Raw genomic sequence first — 15,893 nt, 5'->3', positions numbered from 1 at the left:
TGTTTCTACGGCCAGTAGGAGGCCCAGTGTCACTATAGTAAATATTAGCCCACGGTTATTGTGGCCTAGTTTTAAAAAATAGGTTATTGCAGCCACTAGCTAACCACGGAAAAAGAACTGCAATGATTACAAGCAAACAAATAAACAAGACAACAAGGAAATAAATACGCAAGCAACTAACGCTAGGCTATCACGGCTATTACACATATTACATCCACTGGGCATCAAAGTTCGCCACCAGTGCACATATAGGGAACAAAGCAGCATATCATATACACTGGTTGTCAAAGTTGGCGACCAGCGCAAATAAACGCCGCAGCAAAACAAATCCAGAACTGAAACCACTTCAGAAGATCTCAAGAAACAATATCCTGGGTACCCATAATGCTGGCAAGATGCTTAGCAAGCTTATTAACTTTCTCTTGTTTGGCGCTTAAATCCTCCAGCGCTTGCTGTTGCACCAGAAAATATGCATCTGAATTCTGCAGGGACTTCCTCAGTCCTTCAGCTTCCTGTCGCAGCACATCTGATCGATGTCTTTCAACTTGAAGTTGAGACTCAAGAAGACGAACTGATTCAGGCAGCGAGTTCGAAGAGCTTGTGCCAGCAGTAGTGGCCAGTAACTCGAACACTACATCAAGACAGGACTTTTGGGTTCCCTCACTGTCGTCAAGATAGTTTTTATCAGCTTTCTTGGAGACCAACAGGGATGTCTCACTATCTTGAACCTTATCTGCATTACTTCCTTTACCATTGGATAACGCGGTACTGTTCTCCAATATTTTGTCCGCATTCTAAAAGAGAAACAAGCAGACACATCACATGTTTACCATGTTGTATATGAAACTCATTTTGGTAAATGAGTTCAGTAGTAAAGTGGACAGGATAACAACATGAAACAAACATATATCTATGTACCATGGTCACTTTATGGTCTATATCATTCTAGTTTTTGTTGCCAAATCAAGATAGAGACACAGTTCAAATAATATTTGTTCAAGACAAAGCAGAATAGACAGAATATAAGTGTGGGTAACTATAGAGCAATAACAACACTTGTAATGTGCATGACATGAGAACATAACTGTTTATTCAATTGAAACTGAAATCAACATAGAGCAGGTTACAACAGCAAACCAGTTAAAGAAACAGGTTTAAAACATACCTGTTGCGCCATTGGAGTTTCAATTCCATCCTTCAAATTTGAAAATAGTTGGTATGAGTAAATACAGTCATGCAAGAGCAAAGGAGTATGAACCATAGCTACAGAACCTGACCTGAGAACAAATCTTCTTCTCCTTTAAGCGTTGAGTTGGGATTCGGAGTGGTGGTCCTCGTGCTTTGGGCACTGCAGTTCCCTTACTAACTGCTCGTGTTTGGGTGCTCTGTGGTGGAGACGGTGCTGTGTCAACTGGAACTGGGTTACTATCTGCCGGGGTTGGGGTTAGAAGGGGTGTAGCTGGTTCTCTGTCCAACTGGGTAGGGGTACAATCTGCGAGAGTCTGGGTTATGTGTGGTGGATCTGGTCCTTGGGCAAGTACAACCGTGGTTCTATCTGCATCAACTGGTAGCACTATCTTTTCTGAAGACCGTGTTGTTACTCCCTTAGATACTGCCATCACGCTCTCCAATTCAAATGGCTGATAAACAAGAAAAGTAATTGAAAGTATAGACATTGTATGATAGACAGGTGCAATGGATAGTGGGGAATAAAAGAGGGCATGAAATAATTCATATTTATGTTGTCTAACCAAACAGGATAGCATGACACAATTTCACATATATGATGGCTAACTAAACAGGATAGCATGACACAATTTCACATTATGATGGCTAACTAAAAAAGATGGAAAGACATAGTTCAAAATATGAGACTATGTAAACAGGATGACATGACATAACTATATAATGTGTTTATTAAATAGGTTGGCATGCCATAATTCACATACATTCACGGATAGAATGCCATAATTCAAAATATGATGACTGTAAACACTAAACAGGATGAGATGATATAACTATATGATGTCTTTATTAAATGGGTTGCCATGCCATAATTCAGATAGATGATGTGTATGTACTATGTAAACATGATGGCATGATATAATTCAAATATATGATTTATATAGTAAGCAAGTAAGCAGATGGCAATCCATATATGATGTAAAAACTAAGCAATGCAAGACAACATGCATGACATGGGTAATATAACCCTGCCAAGTTTGAGCATAGACCTCAGGGGAAATAGGACTGGTCATCAGTCTCTGAATCCTCCTCTGAGGAGCTCTCTGTAACCAACAAGATGTCTGCTTCAGCAGGTAGCATTGTCTGCTCTGAATACCTTGTTTTCACTCCAGATACTTCCATCACCGCTTCAAATGGCTGATGCACAAGAAGAGTAGTTGAAATAGAAACGTTGTCGACAAATGGAACATGTAATACAAAAATGATAGCATGATATAATTCACATACATGATGATTGGCTAAACAGCATGGCATTGCATAATTCACATATATAATGCCTTTGCAACAAGATAGCATTGTATAATTCACATATATAATGTCTTGCAACAAGATGGCAATGCATAATTCACATATATGGTAATTAGACACTGAACAGGTGGCATTCACACAAAGCATGTCTAAACTAATCAAATGACATAGCAATGCGAGACACCATACGCACGATATGAGCAACATAACCCTGCCAAGTTAGAGCATACACCTCGGGGGGGGGATAGGACTGGTCATCTGTCTCTGAATCCTCCTCTGAGGAGCTATCCGTAACCAGCGAGATATGCGCTTCGTCAGATAGCATAGTCTGCTCTGAAGACCTTGTTTTCACTCCAGAATTTGCCATCACCGTGTCAAATGGCTGATGCACACGAAGAGCAGTTGAATGTAATAACATTTTTGACAAATGTAATATGTAACAAAAAAAGGATGGCCTGATATAATTTACATATAAGATGACTGGCTAAGCAGGATGGCATTGCAAAATTCACATATATGATGCCTGGCTAAACAAGATGGCGTTGCATAATTCACATAAACGATGAATAAACTAAACAGATGGCATTCGCACAAAGGATGTCTAAACTAAGCAGATGACATATTTGATGTATAAAGTAAGCAATGCAAGACACCATATGCATGATATAACCAACATCAGCATGCCAAGTTAGAGCGAAGACCTCAGGGGGTAAATAGGAGTTGTCTTCTCCTTCTGAATCCCCCTCAGAACAGATATCTTCCTCTCGATTACAATCCGAAATGCGTGGAGGGGGGCTGCCTTTGCGCCTACCATGGAGCGACGTCTGCATGAAATTTTATTGCCACGCAAGGCTCGTCTCTTTTGCTCTACATGTTCAGTTCCATTGTTTACAATAACTGTCATGCATAGGAATAAAACATAGTGAGATTATGTAAGGAGTGCATGCAGAAATCCAGAGTGATGGTAGCAACCTGTGGATAGACCCAAAACCAATAATAGCAGGCAGATAATGGCTTCAGTTAAAAAATACAGATAATGGCTTCTTTACTGTTTGTTTCCCACCCAACATGAAACTCATAGTAGACACCGGAGATTAACCAGATAGTAGATAGATACTATTGATAGCGGCCCCGATATGTACCCCACAACCATTTAAAAACTCAAGTTTGACCATTAGTTTGGAGCTGACTCAGAGTCTAATCGGTGAACAGGACGATAAAGTAGCATGTAATATTAAGCGATGCATAACGTAAGCAGACACGAAAGAGTGCGACCTCTCTTGCGGACCCGTGTAGTCCTCGAGGTCATCTGCTCGGTTGATGATGGTAGTGCAGTTTTCATGGCTGCCAGCGGCGGGGAAGAAGATCTGAGGCGGCGAAAGACAGTCTGGAGGCCGGATCCCTGCTGTGCTGGACCCTTCTGTCGTTGGAGCAGCTGAGCTGGGGTGGACGAGGCGCAGCAGGAGCGGGACAAACCACGCAAGGTTTTCTTTGACAACTATCTGTAAGAGAAGTAATTCTGTAAGGGCTCGTTTGAATTGGAGGATTCCAACAATGCAGGGATAGGAAATAGACAGGAATAGGATAGGAATGCACGTGCAAAACAGAGAATTTAAAAACACAGGATTTCTGCCAATCTGGGTGTTTGATTCACAACAATTGGAAGATCACAGGATGCAAAGAAGCATGGTGACATTAAGTCAAACCACAAGAAAATGTACGGTTATAATGCTATTATGCTACTATCTCTTAGTCTTGTGCTTCATGAATAGGAATTTGAAAAGGAGGACAAGTGAAAATTAAAATTCCTACGTTTTTTCTTTCAAGGAGACACTAAAGGAACAAATCCGTGTGCTCAGTGGACAATATATATAACATGTAGAGTAAAAAAGAGATGCAACAAGTGTACAACCTCTTTGGCGAAGCCATGTCGATCTCAGCGTGATTGGGTTGGCCGGTGAGGATGCTCCGGCTGACTTGGCTGTCGGAGGAGGGGAAGAAGATCTTAGGCGTCTGGAGATGGAGCCCGAGGTACTGCTCCGCTGTGATGGAGGGTTTCGTCGTTGGAGCAGCTCCGGTGAGTTGTACGACGCCGAGGCTGAAGCAGGACAAGAGAGACAACGAACAACGTTAACCTGAGTGGAATTCTAATAGCATCTCCAATACATGACGTAAAATACATAACCACAAAGTGCTAGATGTAAAATACATCAGCCGCTCATCTCTGAACTTAACTGTCGAAACTGAACTTAACTGTCGAAACTGAATTTTGCTGTCGAAACTGAATTTTGCTGTCGAAACTGAACGCACTAGCAAGGTGAGGCTACACATCGGTCGACTGACTTTTTCATCTCTGGTCAGTCGATTTTGCAGCCGTTGGATACGAAATCAAGGGCCTGCGGTTCATCTTCAACCTCCACCCCCCTGAGCCGCCAAACAGCAGCCCCCCGCCGCCCGCGGCCGGTGCGCCGCCCCGCCCGCCCCGAAAACACTCCCCACCGCCGGTCCGCCGCCGCCCCGGCCATCCCTCTAGGCCCCCGTGCCGAGCTTTTCCGGCGATCCCACGCCAGCCCCGCCAACGCCCCGCCACCGCCGGCGACCACCGCCCCCATCCTGAACCCTAAGATAGATAGTGGGGTATCTCTCCGGCGAGCCCCCCTCCCCGCTGCGGCTGGTTCTTCCTTCACCCCGGCGAGCCCCCCCACCACCTGAAAATCGACTGACCCAAAAGTCGATTCAGTCGACTGAAGTGTAGCTAAATCGAAGCAGCATCGCAAGCAAGAGCAAGAGCAGCAGCGCGAGCAAGAGAAATAGCAAGAGCAGACCAGGCAGGGGACCGAGAGCAAGAGTAGAGCAGCAGTGCGAGCGAGAGCTAAAGCAGTAGTAGCTCCTACTGATGTGGACGTCGCCACCGAGGGAGCGACGCGTGGAGGAAGTGGCCGGCGACACCGCCGTGGATGGAGCCGCGCCGTGTCGGCTCGGGACCGAGCGCCGGCAGCACCGTGAGATCGAATCAAGAAGAAAATGCAGCTTCATTCGAGGAAACGGTGATGATGATGCTCTTCCGGTGGTGCAGGTGAAGACGGCGGTGTGGGAATGGAGGTGGTGCGAAAGACGAGGGGAACGTCGGGGCAGCTCCTTGGAGGTGGAGGACGGGGTGGCTGAACCGGCGGGACGATGAGATCGACGACGGATCCTCATCCGGTACGGTGGATGAGGGACGTCGAGGTGTTGCTGTGGACGACGTCGTCGGGGAAGAGGCTCCGGCTGGGTGGCGGACGGAGCAGGGTGTGGGGTTTCGTCGCGGGTTTTCGCGGCCTCGGTGTACGAATGGGTGGGCGGATGGGATGGCAGTGGGGAACCATGGCTTAGAGACGCGCTTGTCCGAAATGTGGGGTAAGTTACGAAAGTACCCCCACCGATTTGAGGCGGTTCTTTCGGTTCAGGGGTACCACGGGCATTTCGTGTGTCGGATTTCATAGGAGGTGGGAGTTTTCGCGCGTTGTAATTTCGGAATAGCAAGGCGCGGGTTGAGATGGAGGGAGTTGTCGGAGCACAACGAGACAAAGATATATCTTAAATATTTCGGGCTAACAAGGCGCGGGTTGAAATTTCCGGACAAGCCTAACGTGTACTGTACCCAAATCAATGCGCCCTACAAATGTCATTCAAAACTTTGAATTCATGTTATGTTCAATTAAAATATTTCGCTACGTGTATAATGCATGCAACCTACTACTCAAATGAACGTTTTAGTGCATTCCAAACGTATATACTACCGCTTCAATATGAACTAAATTTGAATTCGTTTCTCTATTTGAATAAGATCTACAGTAATGATTGTTGTGAAGTCAAAGCATTTGAATTCGTTTCTCTGTTTTAATAAGATCTACAATCATCATTATTGTCAAGTTAAACCATCGTTTGTGTATTATCTTCACAGCACACCACATGATTAGTCTCGAGTTACATATGAACTATGTGTACTCCTATATGAACTCCAACTAGATTTTTTGAATCCACTTTATTTTGATTTCAAATCACATTACATTTCTAGCTCTAGCTAGATCTTCATAATCTAAACCATGTCTCATATGTATAATGTGTTTATCACATTATGTATGGTGCCCCGCCCCCTACGCCTACAAGTATTTAGATGTGAGTTGCAAACACCACACATTACCACAAATTCAAATAAAATGTGAGAATGTTCGATATATAGTATTGTTTAGATTGTTGATATTTAGTTGTAAGCTGCAAACGCCACACATTATCACAAATTCAAATAAAATGTGAGATTGTTTGATGTATAGTATGGTTTAGATTGTTCGGCATTTAGCTGTGAGTTGCAAATGCCATGCATTATCACATTATGGTATAACATGTGCACAGCACGTGTATCACCGCTATATTCATGCATGCAATGTTTAAAACACTATGATCTCCTATTCAAATATATGAATCCGCTTTCATATCAAATTATGATCTTTGTTAGTCTCTTACACCCACACAATCCTCTAACCTTTGTAGCTACCACTAACTTTCTCTCGTGCATGCACATGCCCTCCTCGCCCTCCCCCTCCCTCGGCATTCTATCCACCGGGCACATTCATTTTTTTCTTTAGGTCGTTCTCCCAGAGTCTCCACAACTCCTTTCCGACACACACCGATCGATAAACCTCTCCAGCGGTGCCTGCCTACAACATACAAACACACCTTCAATCTCCTCCTTTATGTGTCCTTGCCTCGTGTCTCTCATACGGTCAGACACACGTGTAAACTCTCGCCCCTCTTTTCATCGCTCTCACAACCGCACACTCCTCCCCCTATCTAGCTAGTAGTTGGGCCTCTCGCACCACCTCCTAGCTCCATTCTCTCTGTCTATCCGTCTCGCTGGGCCTTATTTGCCTCTAACAAATGGACGTACACCGACCGATCTCTCGCTATACATATAGCTAGCTAGGTCCTTATAACTCGTTTTTACCCACACGTCAATCGATCTACCTCATTAGTTGTGTCTCTCCCTTCCTCCGACAAACAACAATTGATCTACCGATCTAGTTAGGTTTGCTTACCAAACACATGGTTCCCCTTCATCATCCATGGATGCGTCCCGACAGATCTATCACGCACAGGCACACACAGAAACACATCCCCACTCTTATTGATAACATTGCAGTTCCACCCTCAGTTTGTCTAGTAGGCCTCTCCCACCATCTTCGAGAAGCAACTCCATCACCCATCCACACTCTACCCCTCTCCCTCCCTCTCCCTCTCTCTCTCTCTCTCTGTCCCATCATATTTCCCGTCCTTCAGTTATGTATGGATGTCGACCGATCTCCCTCAAGACATAGCTGGGTCTCTCCTTCTCAACACATATACGAGTCGTTCTACCTCTATAGTTAGGCCTCTGCCTACCCCCACCCCCTCCCCCACACACACCGATACATCGAGCGCTCTAGTCATGTCTCCCTGCCACACACAAACTTGACGTGTGCCCTCTAACGTTCCGGTAGCAGTCGCCCTATATCTTTGACTTGTACACACACACAATTTCGATGGCTCTCTTCATCGATCTCGCACCCACCCACTTGATCCTCTCTTCGACTCTATCGATAGCTATGACCCCTCCCTCTCTTCTCGTGGATTGCCCGACCCTCTATGTATGATATGGATAGGCCTCCATTTCACACACATTGCATGCAAAATTTTGTTTGAGATGTCATCGACACATATTCCCACAAATAATTCACGAAATCAACCCCCACCCCCCCACCAAACAAAAAACACTCACGAACGCGGTTTGTATCTCTCACACACACCCCACGTAGGTGGGGGACATGCACGAAGAGAAGAGGTGCATGCACGGCGCACGTACTCCCGTCTCTTTCCCAACCACACCCGCGCGGGTACACGGTGGAGCTCATTTCTGTACGAAAAAGGCAGCCCACGTGGTAATTTGGCACGTGTACTGGTTGTCCACTTGGTGGAGGGAGGATCGTCTACCACGGGTGAACAAACAAATTGCGACTTGACGTGTTATGTTAAAAAAAGAGGCAAACCATGTGGGGCCTACCTTAGAGGCAAGGCTCTATACACTGGAGTACTTTTGATGTGTCCCGTCAACTCGCAGAACGAGGAGAAGCTTGCTTAGTACGCCGTCTCCCCCGCCCACGGGCGCGGTGGCTCGCAGGATGAGGTGAAGCTTGCTTACCACGCCTTACGCCCGCTCCCTCGCCCACGCGCGCGTGGCTCGCAGCCCGAGGAGAAAATTTTACTACTCCCTCCGTTTACTCCTCGTCCCTACTACCTTGGTTATAGAGATTATACTATCATATTGTTTGGAATATATATGTCCTTTAGTAGATTTCAATATGAACTACTAGTACATACTCCAAACACTGATGTATATAGACGTATTTTAGAGTGTAGATTCACTCATTTTGCTCCGTATGTAGCACTCTCCCTCGCCCCTCGACCCTCGCCCACGTGGTGGACGTGCAGCAATTCATTCGGTCTCATATAGCCAGAACGATATATACTGCACTACCATTATTGCTCGACTTCCCGAAGAGGCGAAGAGCCAATCGCAAGGTTAATATCTTGGAGATGCCAAGACGAAGGTTATAGGAGAACGAGTAGTAGGTGCCGCGTCATTTATAAATAAAGTTTTTTTTCTTCAGTGGCACGTACGCAATATGATAGGTTCATATGGAGAGAAAAGGAAACCGCTCCACTATATACATAGTCAGGACGGGCCAGCCTACACGGTTGCTTGCTGGGGTTGCTCTCTTCACACTCTCTCGCACAAAACGACTGTGGCCACATCTCTAACATCCCGGCGGATCACGTCCGCTTGGGGAAGGGGTGGATGCTTAGTGTAGATGCGGTGGCCGTCGCCGACGGCGAAAACCCACTGTCGGCACGTCCCGATCAGGGGTCCCCGCCGTTCTCTCTCACAAAGCCGGTGAGGTTGCCTTCGTCCCTTGCTCACTGCCGCGACGTGGGCAGTTGCCGCCTCCCGCCGCCCTCCTCAAGGTTGAGCTACGTCCCTCAGGTACAACTCCCTTTACAGCCGGCTTGCACCACTGCTCCAGCTGCCCACATCACTCCCTGTGGATATTTCTCTACTTCTTTGCCCCGCACATACCTCTACTGGCTTCTACGTACTGTATTTGTGATGAGTTTATGTCTCATCAACTAGTCCCAGTAATCTTATTCTAATCACGCTTGTTCAATTTCTTTGCCACAGGGATGCTCATCTCGATTTTGGTGAAACTGCACAAAATGATCCGATGGTCAAAAGGTTGCAAACTTCATTTATTAGGAAGCTCGAACGTTGCCAGCAAATTGAAGCCTGGTCAGGGTTCACGGTTCAAGGGCTAGGGACTGCATGGATCGTTTTTTTCTTTAGCTGCCTCTGTTCCAAAATAAGTGTCAACTTTAGTAGTAGTACAACTTTGTACTAAAGTTTGCACAAAGTTGAGAAACTTATTTTGGAACGGAGGGAGTACATATTTGCTATGATCTGTCAATCATTGAGATGCAATAGCATGCATGTTAGTCTCCTTTGTATTTGATGAAATGTTGCAACGGGCAACCTTGGACGCAAGATACATGTAACAGAAGCTGGAAGCTTCATAGCATTGTACAAATTTATCTCGCTGATAAATTACAGTACATACTATACTAGTACTTCCTCCGTTCCTAAATATAAGTCTTTGTAGAGATTTCACCATGAACCACATGCGGATCACTGAGCCTGCGTGTTTTCACTGCTCTTGCATGCCTCCGCTGTAAGAATGGAGAAAATTGTAATCTAGTAGTAGGTATACCTCCTTTCGCCGAAAGCGTGGGACATCCAGCAGTCCTACCACCTCAGTAATAAAGACCAATGAGCCGTCAAATCACATAGACCCAGCAGTAAGTTGGACGGACGAAGCAACCATCACTCTTGCGCCAGTGAGAGGTCGCGTCCGCTCTGCCCGGGCATGAATGCGGCACCGATTCTTTGGAGCGGCGCTGACCGTTTCGGGCGGGAAGCCGCGCGGGCGATGGAGGGGCTTTGGGTGGGCCAGGCTGGTCAGGAGCGGGCGTGGCAGCTGTCCGCATGTCCCTACCGGACACGCCCGGAAACGAGAGGATGCACCGAACTCTCGCGGCTAAAATCGTACACTACACAACATCTCTCTGTAGGAGTAGGTCGATCTGTCGCTCTCTCTAACACACACATGGTGTTAAACACACACACACGCACGCACGCACCTTGGTCCCGTTGCACCTTCTAACGTGACTTATTACACCTAGACGGAGGGAGTAGTAAGTATACGAGATACGGTGGCACACTGACTTAAGTCGAATACAAGTGCCCAAAATTTGTGTGCATGTTATAATAAGGATTCAGGAATTGTATAAAAGGTTATTTCCCTCTCGTTGAACATAATGGGAGGGTTGTGTAGTTGGTTATCCTGTTCGCTCATCAAACTCGAGGTCTCGGGTTTGATAACTACACTTGAGCATAATCTGTGCCAGGAGGATTCTTTGACTGGTCAAAATGTTTTCTAGGGTTTCCACGCTTCACACTCTCTCTCCAGTATATATATACACGCTGGAGCCTCAGCGCTTGTAGTTTCTCTCTTCACACTCTCTCGCCCTCTCCCGCTGGATCCTCAGTGCTTGTAGTTGCTCTCTTCACACTCTCTTGCCCTCTCAGATCTAAACAAGACTTCGTTGGCCTCTCTCTCCCCTCACTGCTGCTCAAAGAGCCGGCAGGATCCATCCGCTAGGAAGGGAAAGGAGGCTTAACGCTGTCGCCGTCGGCGAGGGACTACCGGCACAGCTGTTCACTTTCCACCCAGCGGCGGCACGGGAGGGCCTTCGACCCCTTCTTCTTCGCCGCCGTCCCGTCGTCCGCCCAACCACGCCCCAAGAACCTTAAGGTATAATTTACTTACTCCACATGCATTGCTCTAGCTGCATGTATACCATGAATCTAGGACGCGGTTCAAAGAGGAAAGGAGTGGGAAAAGTTGTATATAGCATGAATCTCGGACGTGGTTCAAAGAGGAAATGAAGGGGGAAAGTTGTATAGCATTAATCTAGGACGTGGTTCAAAGAGGAAAGGAATGGGGGAAAGTAGTGGGGAAAGTTGTATCGCATAAATCTAGGACGTGGTTCAAAAAGGAAAGGAAGGGGCGAAAGTACTAGTTCAAAAAGGAAAGGAAGGGACAAGGCTGTAGAGTTTGAGCAGGACTAGATTTGCTGCGCTCACATAGGGAAAGGCGTCTGATAACAAAACTGGGACCAACACGGACTGACACGGAGTTTTTTTAGTCCCTACACCAAAATGTCCCTGTAAACAAACACCCTCTAATAATGTCGCTTCAAAATTGATGCAATGCCACAGTTAAAAGAAAATTACATGTTTAACGAATTTTATTGTTAATATAATCTCTATGTTAATATTAATCAATGCCACCATTTGAGAAATGCTACTGTCTTGCTTTCTTTCCCATTTAGATAAGGTAGATGCTTCTTTTTGTTGGCTTCTGTGTCATCCACCGTTATTGACCACTAATTGTTTCCTTTGCACCTCTGTGTAAACAGGGTTATCTGCTTCACCACGTTGCCATTGTGACCTTTTGTTGCACTGCACAAAACACTTTTGTTTTAAGAGTGTTTTGTGCAGTTCAACCAAAATGGCACACCGACAACGTTGCTTGATTGCTTGATCTTAGTGGAACTGCACAAGAGGAGATCTTACTTCCTATCCGTTAAGACGAATTTGGTTCAGATCTTCTTCTTGTGAGTTGTTTGAATTCTGCATCATGAGAGGTCAGTACTAGCCTTCTTTCACATGATTCTGCAGTGTGCATTCATATGTTGTGCTACTTGTACGATAACGTTGCTTGATTTTAGTGAACTGCACAAATGGAGACAAGACTTCCAATCTGTATGTGCACCGTAATATCCCATTGAGGTAAGATAAGGATATTTCACAACTGTTGGCCTGTATTTTGCCACTTTCATTAGAAAATTAAATTTAGTACTATACTTGTGCTCCCTAATTGGCATGTCAAATCTTACATTGAAGGCGAAGCTTGTTTATTATTGAACCAAGCGATGAAGGGGAAGAACAAGGGGAAGAAAAACAAAAATCAACTCCCGGTGCTGTAATGAAGCACTGGAACTGTGATGGCACAAATAATGATATAGTTTGCATCTTAATTTATTGTTATGGCTGGAACGAGCAATTGTTTTGCCACTGATTTGATGCCACTCTTAATGTAATATGTAATTATCTCTACTTGTGCAAACAGGGATCTTCTTTGAAGATACCATATATTTTAGTGGAACTGCACAAGAAGATGTTGGGAACATTAAACTAATCGAGGAGTATATAGTAAGCTTGGCCACCACCGTAGATGCTTCATTTGTATGCTCTACACAATAAGCCTCCTGACAAAGGTTGGTACTCGCCCACTGATTTCATCCATATGATTGAGCTTTGTCATCTCTATTGGTGTTGTGCTACTGTTTAGATACTGTCATGAAAAAGTGGTATTGTCCTTGAGAAGTGCTTCATCTGTGCTGTTTTAAATATTTCCTTTCCTTTTTTTGAGCAAACAGTGATGCTAGCATTTAGTAGTCCTCTTGTCATTGCACAACAGGATCATCTTCCTCTGAAGAAGAATATGGAGTACGTGAAGTGACTAGTTCCGATTATGCCAGGATGAAGAAGCCCTGTCTATCTTATCATCAGAAGGAGCAGTTGAAGGATGGTTACATTACTCCCCCACAAGACCAAACTAACTTCAGCTCAGAAGGACTGACAAAATCTCCATTTTTTGCTTTTGTTCTAGGATTCTTTCTGGTGAGTTCCATTTTTCTAAAAGTGTGCTCTACATGGACCACGTATGTGCCTGTTGAAACTGTCAATTCATAGTACAGTTTGCTCTATACTAATCACTTTTTTGTATTTGTGCAAACAAGGGTGCTCAGCTTGATTTCAATGGGAACTGCACAAAATGTTCATGAATACATCGAATCATTCATTTCCACCACAAGAAAGGAGGTGCCGATAAGTTCAAGGCGTTGCAACATATAAGGGCGAAATCATACAAGCTACGCGCGAATTTGGTTGATTTTGGTGGAACTGCACAAAAGGAACAGCTAGTTTATTTAGCACGAGGTGCCATGTCAATGTCCGAACTGATGACAAACCCTGTCCATTCCACAATCGCAGGCATTTGATATTTTGGAATGGTACAACCTTGTCAAATTTTGCTCATTGATTTTAGCAAGACATGCGTTTCATATTTTCGAATGGGACGCCCTTTGCTGTCAGCAACGTCGATCAATTTTTTCTTTATTCTTTAGTTGTGAACTAAATATTGCCTCTGACATGTGAGTCGCTGAGATGCATAATCATTGATTGTTTTGAATGTTCTCTATGGATTGCCAGGCCTGTGTGTTTGATTGCAATGTACAGAAACGCTAAAAAGCTGCTCAAACTCTTTGTACTCCTTTTGTTCCTTTTTACTTCGCACATTGTGTAAGTGCATACTTTTTTGTATAAGATTGGTCAAAGTAGAGATACTTTGACTGCAGACAAAACTTGTATGCAGACTAGAAAGGACCGGAGGGAGTACATGTGAAACTGCTGCAAATGAGGTGATCACCCTAGGAATAATGCTAGTACATATTGTTTTGCATGTTCATCCAATGCCAGTGATACAGGAATTCGAACTAATCGAAATAAATTCATTCATACACGGTCGGATTTCATATAAACATGCCGGATTTTCATTACATTTCAACTATAAAGGTGCGCTGGATGTATAATTAATTAACCGGCCTAGCTTGTCATAGCGATTAGGGCAACTAGGAGCCCAATGATCAGGATCACCACATGACAAACACCTTTCTTCTTGTCATTCTTCTTCTTGAAGTTCGTGTGTTGCACAGCCTTGTTCTTCCCATCAAACTTTGCTTTACCATCAAACTTGCCCTTGTTCTTGAACTTGTGGGGCTGGAAGTTCTTCTGTACCATATTGGCACTAGATCCTCCCTCAATTCCTCAAGCATGTGTGTCCTTTGCTCTCGCCTTTTCTTCCACATCAAGAGTGCCAATGAGATCCACGAAGGAGGAAGCTTGGTGACGAAGGAGGTATAATTAATTAACCGAAGCTACCCACCTGTGTCCCGCTGAGCCGAACAGAAGCTTCAGTGACTTAACTGCAGGTGCAGTTGCGTAACTGACATGTGGCCTGTTGGGCCCACGTGTCAGTCAGCCAACTGCACCAGCAGTTAAGTAGAAGCAGCGTTATTCTCCAGCAGAACTCCCCGACTCCACGTCGCCGCCAAGAAGCTAACCGGCCGTCAATGGTCAACCCGCCTAGCTTGGCTTCAACAGGAGGGTAGCAGCGGTGGCCTTACTTGGACCCGAGCGGCGGCGACCTACCGTGTTCTACTCTTCCTCGTTTTCTGTGTGGCGCGGCCTCGTTGGCAGCGGGGCGGGGCCTCGGCGAGCCGGCGATGTCCTCTGTCTCGTTGCCGGCGGGCGGCGCCTCAGCGGAGCGGTGGAAATCCTCCCCCACGTTGCCGGCAGGGTGGGGCCTCGGCTGAGCCGGCGATGTCCTCTGCCTCGTTGTTGGCGGGGCGGGGCCTCGGCGGAGCCGGCGGTGTCCTCTGCCTCGTTGTTGGCGCCGCGGGGCCTCGGCGGAGCAGGGCCTCGTCGACGCCAGCGGAGCGGGGACTCGTCGGAGCCGCATTGTCCTCTGCCTCGTCCTCGGTCTCGCCAAACAGCGCCTCGCCTGCTTCATCACCCTCTTTGCTAGCCTCTTTGTAGGAGGCTACAGCCTCCGCCACCCGCATGCTGTACCGCCAGCGCTCGAGGCGGCCCTTGCGGGCAGAGCGGTACGAGTCGAGCAGCGCCTCCTGCTCCGCCCGTTTCGCGGCGATCTGGTCCTCCGCCTGCAGTGCTCCTGGAGGAGATGGTGGTTGTAGGCGGCGTCAGCCTGCGCCTCCCGGAACTGCTCCTAGCGCATCTGCCTCACACTGTCCATATATTGGGCACGGGCCTCGCCGATGGTCATGGTGCAATGCACCGGCGAGGATGGCGCGGAGGAGGGGGTTGGCGCCGGATCGTCGACTACCATGTTCTCCATTGGGACGTCGTCGTCCTCCGGCTGCCTGCCGGCCAGCCGGTCGGCAGCAATGGCTGCCATCTCCTTGTGGTCCGTCGTCCGCCCGTCCCGAAAAGCACTGGAGCACGAGGAAGCCATGGTGGGCAGTAGTGGTGACAGGAGAAAGGGAACGGATGCAGATGACTGTGGCTATGGCCGCGCAGCAGTTTATATAGCAATGGTGGGCGGGCGGAGGGACGGACGTGTGGCGCT

The sequence above is a fragment of the Triticum urartu genome, chromosome 6 (assembly GCF_003073215.2).
Source record: "Triticum urartu cultivar G1812 chromosome 6, Tu2.1, whole genome shotgun sequence".
Classification (NCBI taxonomy): domain Eukaryota; kingdom Viridiplantae; phylum Streptophyta; class Magnoliopsida; order Poales; family Poaceae; genus Triticum; species Triticum urartu.
Note: the sequence above shows the minus strand (reverse complement) of the source record.